The sequence below is a fragment of the Mus musculus genome, chromosome 9 (genome assembly GCF_000001635.26).
Source record: "Mus musculus strain C57BL/6J chromosome 9, GRCm38.p6 C57BL/6J".
NCBI lineage: Eukaryota > Metazoa > Chordata > Mammalia > Rodentia > Muridae > Mus > Mus musculus.
In genome coordinates this window covers 123464644-123470592 of record NC_000075.6, presented here as the reverse complement: position 1 = coordinate 123470592, position 5949 = coordinate 123464644, and the positions used below count along the sequence as shown (strand labels likewise).

At 46.4% G+C, this 5949-nt stretch overlaps 1 long non-coding RNA gene across 1 annotated transcript in view; it reads right to left on the bottom strand.

Moving 5' to 3' along the window:
• Nucleotides 1-578: 578 nt before the first annotated feature.
• The window catches only part of Gm40586, a 5807-nt gene continuing 436 nt past the window's right edge, over nt 579-5949 (bottom strand). The window contains exons 1-2 of the long non-coding RNA XR_871396.1: nt 5889-5949; nt 579-1184 (exon numbers count right to left, since the gene is read on the bottom strand). The exon at nt 5889-5949 is cut by the window's right edge and continues 436 nt beyond it. This is a non-coding gene — a long non-coding RNA (predicted gene, 40586). The remainder of the gene's footprint in view (nt 1185-5888) is intronic.

Below are 5949 nucleotides of genomic sequence, written 5' to 3'. Positions count from 1 at the left end.
CTTTAAAGTCCCTTATACATTATTGCAGACCTATCACCAGAGCTGTGGTGAGTCAAATCCCTGAGTGCTCCCAGCCAGGGCATGCTACAGCTGGCCCCTGTAGAGAGCTACAAGATGCCTGCTACCCACAGCAACTTTGACCTAGGATTCCTGAAACAGTAGCCCAAGGCTCACAGGCTGGCCTGGAACTCAAAATGTTGACCAGGCTAGCCTTGAACTCATAGAGCTTCTCCTGAGAACTCAGATAAAAGGTATGACACACCACACCTGGCTTCTGACCTAACTTTTCTTAGAGAACATTCCAGTTAAAAGCTATGAAAGAGAGTTGGAGACATGACTCAGAGGTTAAGGACACTGGTTGCTCTTACAGAGGACCTGGGTTAAATTCCCAGCATCCTCGTAGTGACTCACAACCATCCGTAAATCAAGTTTCAGGGGATCCAATGCTCTCTTTAGACTTCCATGACACAAGCAAAAACCCTTACACAAAGAATTAGGGAAGTCCTACACAATGAGTTCCAGGATAACCAAGGCTATAGAGACCCTATCTCAAAAGTAAAAAGAACTACAAAAGGTGAGCCAAACATGGTAGATTTTATTTAATCCCAACACTTAGAAGGTGGAAGCAGCAGGATGAGAAATGGAGGTCAGAAGGAGATGAAGTAAGACCCTGTCTTAGAGAGAAAGGAAAGAGAAGAGAAGAGAGAAGGAGGGGAGGGGAGGGGAGGGGAGGGAAGGGAGGGAAAGAAGTTGTCACAGCTGAGAAAGGATTCAGAATTAAGACAAATGGAGGAATCTTATTACAGGACAAAAGTACCCACTCACAAAAAAGTGCACACTTTTCAAGAGAAGGTCACCTCCCCAAGGATTTTGGATAGCTCGCCTGGCAAAGAAGAATTGTTTATGAGTTCAAGCATGAAAAAGACAGGGAATTCCAGGAGTGGGTCTGAGTTACCTAGAGAAGGTTTCACTTCCTTTTTCTGTTTTATCCAGTTTTCTGGATGTGTTGTGGTGTCAGGTATGTACATGATGAGAACAGGCAATACTTGTGAGGCAGATGTGGAATACCACTGTGACGAAGCAGAGGCTAGCTGGTGGTCTTGGTTGGCTGTGTTGATCCTAGCAGCTCCTGGATGGTCTTGTTTTTCTGTTTTGGTGTTTAGCCACATGCTGTCCTGCCAGCTCTGTAAATGTTAAAAGGTCAATCTGCTATGCAGTGTGGGTTGAGGTCTAGCTTACCTCAGAGCAAAGGCATCCTTTCTCACTTGTGTATGAAGTGATGCTCAGGAACTGGAAGGGTGAAGTTTCAAGCAAAGAAGGACAACAGCTGGCCAGAAAACCCTGCCTGCCAGAGCTCACTACACCCTGGCTTGGACTCATGGCCTCTAGCAGTATCAAAGGATGGTTGTTTACTGTTTAAATCACCAAATTTGTGGGATTTTTTCAAGGCAGGCTTAAAAAACAAAAACAAACAAGGAATACAAAATCCCAGTACAGTAGTCAGATGGCTCCTGCAGTGTTTTAGGTTCGTTCCTACCAGCCTCAGTATTCAGAGCCCCAGAAGGCAGAACTGAGAACAGGACAGCATTTCACTTTCAAGCTTTTATCCAGCACCTTCTGAGGGCTGTATCTGCCACCACAGCAAGGCAGATCACTGCTGCTCCAGATAAAAGAAGCAGGAGCTAATCAAACTGCTGAGAGGACAAACGTTACTCTGGCTGCATCGAGGAAGAAAGGATACACTTCTCAGGGACAAGCAGGTAGGAGAGACAAGGCATGGCTGAGGTGCAAACAGTTGAGGAAAAACTCTGTGGGGTAACATTTAAACCTGGAGCATGATAGAGACAAGGAAGAACCAAGGCAAGTAGGGGTTCGACTGTACACCTCTTAGGGTTCCAAGTTCTTGTGTAACAAGATAAAGGATTATGCAGTGACTCAACTGTAACAGAAACAGAGACATTTCCAGGGAGGAACTGGCTGGAACAGTTTAGTAGCTCAGATAGTCCTACTGAACAGAGCTAGGGTTCTCATGTAATAGAGATATGTGCATAGTGTGGGCTTCTCCTTGGATGCTGTATCTGTGTATGTCATTGTCCAAACAACTTCATGCATTACAGGTCTCATTAGCACTTTAATTCTGTATCCAAGGTTGTGACGTTTAATAATATAATGAGTCACAATTCACCTTTAGACATTCAGGACCTGAGCCATGATGATGAAAGTCAGGTCCAGCCACTGTCAAATGATGGAAGGACCTCTATACAACGGCAGGAGTACTGTTCTGTCTGACTACATGAGGAGAGGAGAAGCAATCTGTTCAGTCATCCCTCAGGCCCTAGACTGGACACTTACCTCATAGCTGGGACTTTATTAGTTCTCAAGTTAGCTGTCCCCCTGCACCAGGAATATGGTATGAAGCACATTTTTTTGAGAAACAAAAGCAAATCACTATATACCTTCTCCTAAAGCAGATCTGTTGCTGTGTGTCATATAAGTGATGTGTGTCTGTGGTGTGTGCTATATAAGGAGACTGATGTGTGGATGTATGTGTATGTATATATGTGTGTGTGTGTGTGTGTATGTATGTGTGTGTGTGTTGTGTGGAGGGCTGTGTGTTTATATGTGAGGCATGAATGTATAATTAGATGTATATGGTATGTTCATATGTGGTTTGGTATATGCAATGTATAGGTGGTGCTGCATGTATATATGAGTGTGGTATGGCACACATATGCATTTGCATGCAATGAGAACCAGAACACATAAAGGCACTCAAAAAAGTGACCCATTTCTACCTTGTATGAACAGTCATGCTCCTTCAGAAGTAGAAATCTGAAAGAGTCCCTAGTTTTCCTGCAGGGCATCTCCATAACTTTCAAAAGTCCTTGCACTCTGAATTATTATCTACATAAACCAGTATGTGGGTCTCATGGAAGACAGGGAGGATTGGGGATCAAAGAGCTAACCCTTGGTGCCAAGATCAGCACAAAGAACGTCTATATTGCACATCACTGTGGGATAGGGAATGGGATCTAAGCCAGAACAAAGGGCTGGTAGCCCAGTTTGGCAGACAGCAAAGGACTCTGATTGTACAGCTATTTCAGACCACAGTCAGCCGCTCTCACAGATTTAGAAGGTACATGACTGTCACTCAGGAGGTGTTTGTTAAGCAGTGTCAGCAGAGCCTTTAGATACTTACAAGATAATTAAAGACATTGATAAAAAAGCAGACAATTAAGAATGGTCACGTGGCAGAACTGGGGTCCTCCTCTCCTACAGGGCTGAGGACCGCCTCTCCAGCTCAGGGATGAAGTCTCCCTCTCTAGGGCAGCACTGTTTCTGGGAGCAGCTGCCTGGCTCCATTCAAACTGACTGACCTCTTATGACTCAACTCTTGCCAAGAAGAAGTAGGCAAAAGGACTATGTGTAATTTGAAATCTAGTTCCCAATCTCCTCTGGCTTTCCACCTTCCCACTTCTCGGTAGGCCACTCCAATATCTTCAGCAACCTCAAAAGCCAGGGTTTGCAGATGGTAGCTGCTAGGATTTCACACCCTCCAGCATGGTGGGATTCATGGAGCAGAGCCCCTCACCCCATTCGCTCCTCCAGAGAGTTAGGTTGTCAGGAATGGTATTTGCTGTGTGAGACAGTGGAATTAAGCATTGATACCAATGCTGTATGTATGTATGTATGTATGTACACGCACTTGCATGAGGCGATGAGTACAGGTGTCCTCAGGGGCCACAAACTAGATCCCTGGAGCTGAAGTCACAGGTAGTTGTGTCACTTGACATGAGTGCTAGGAATCAAACACAGGTTCACTGCAAGTGCAGCAAGCTTTTTAAACCACCAAACCAGCTCTCTAGCCCACAGATACCAACATTTAAAAAAATGATTTATTTGTTTTATGTAGTGACTATACTGTCTCTGTCTTCAGACACACCAGAAGAGGGCATTGGATCTCATTACAGATGGTTGTGAGCCACCATGTGGTTGCTGGGAAATGAACTCAAGACCTCTGGAAGAGCAGTAGGTGATCTTAACTACTGAGCCATCTCTCCATCCCAGATACCAATTTTTTAAGCCTGAGGATAACTGACTGACAATGGAGACACAAGCAGACTGCTAGATTAGTGCAGCTATGGAGTCGCAAGGACTAATGAAATAACCACTGTCTAGATGCCACGAGCTGATGTCTAGATGCTTGTACTTAAAGAGAACTATTTCCTGGAGACAATATTGACTGACATCTCAGTTGGTTACTAACGATGGGAACGCTGGTGATACTTAAGCTCCCAGTGTTCAGATCAGCTTGTTTGTGATCTTTAGTATGGTGGGGAATTCTGCCCGATGCCACTTGACAAAACCCCTCTAATGGAAAGGACTTGTCCTTACTCTTGAGGAGTAACCTTGTGCGGTGTAGCCTGCCTCCTCTTTCCAGTGCAGTGCTACCAACACTTCTCATCCCAACCCCTGTGTCTCAATACACCCATGAAAGGAGATTCCTCTCTTAGGATCCAATCTCCTAATTCCAGTGCAGGCCATGCCTAAGGAATCCCAGACAGGCTCTTCAATGTCTGTGGAAAGGATGTCCTAGGGAAATTTCTAGAAACATTGTTAGTAAGCCCCATCCAACTCTTCAGCTTCCCCTTCCACAAACTTTTCTCAGTATGTGCAGCCAAGCCTGGGTTACTTCCTGATGTGTGAGTCCTGGTGACAGTTCTCAGGGGAAACTGATTTGTCTGCCCGGGGTAATGACTCCTCAGACTGGTGAGTCTCAGGTTCATGTGTACCAAGCTAGGTTGTTTATCAACAGTGACCAACTTTCTTAGTCACAGGTTCAGAAATGTCCACTCAGCAGTTCCTAGGGTAGCTTGGGAACACGAGAGAACCTAGACATCAGGTCTGCCGAGGGTACAGGCTAGCTCTATAAAACAGTGGAGCAAGTTGGCACTATGGCTCTGCCTTCTCCTCTGTATGGTCTTGAGCAAGGCTCTCTATGTGATGAAGACCAACCTGGCACTGCCACAGAAAACCTTGCTGCTGCTGCCAGCAGGGTTCACAGTCTACAGCATCTCCACACTAAGAGCCTACTGGCTGTGTTCTTCCAGAAGCCGAACAAAAACTGGGATTCAGGTTCAGGGTGTGTGGGTCAGGGAAGCAAGTCATAGGTGCTGAGCTCCAGCAGGCCTGGCCTCCTCCCTCAGGGCCTCATTACTCCTGTACCTATTTTTCTTCTCCAAGGATGTAGGCCAGGGTGAGGGGTCAACTCTGGGAAGTCAGACTTGGATCTGAGGCCTTTGTCTCAGGCCCAGCCTGGCCTCTGCTGCCTTACAGGGTCATCCCCACCCACTTGTTCACTGCTGGTCATCTCACATTCCATTTTCTGAACTCATCAGCCTGGATATGGGCCTCCCACGAAGCAAGTAGCTGTTGTTCTGCTTGCTCTTCTCCCTGGGCTCCCCTCCACCTTCCCGTGAGCTATGCAGGGTGTGACTGATTCCCACTTTGCAGTCCTTCCACTCGCGCTCCCAAAGCAGCCCAAGGATTCTGCAAAAGGTTCCATAGTGGGATACTTGTGGAGTGGGGATTGCAGGAGAGCTCACCATACTGCTTGGTCTCAAGCCAGTCACAACCTATGGGAACAGGTCTTGACACACGCTGAGTTATCTGTCTGATCTCATCTACAATCTTGCCGGCTAGAGGAGGGCTGGAAGCAGGAGGGCCTTGCTCACCATGGACACATGAGCACCTTCTTTAAGATCACAGTGCTAGCCTAGAAGAAGCCCCCCTTTCTATTCAGACCTAGTACCTAGACCAGTGCTGACTTCAAGTGTTGCTGTGACTCTCTGGATTCAGTTTCACACAAAGGAAGAAATATTCCTTACCTGTACCCATATTCCCAGAGAGCAGGACACCCTGACACAGAAGATAAATACGAGGGCCAGG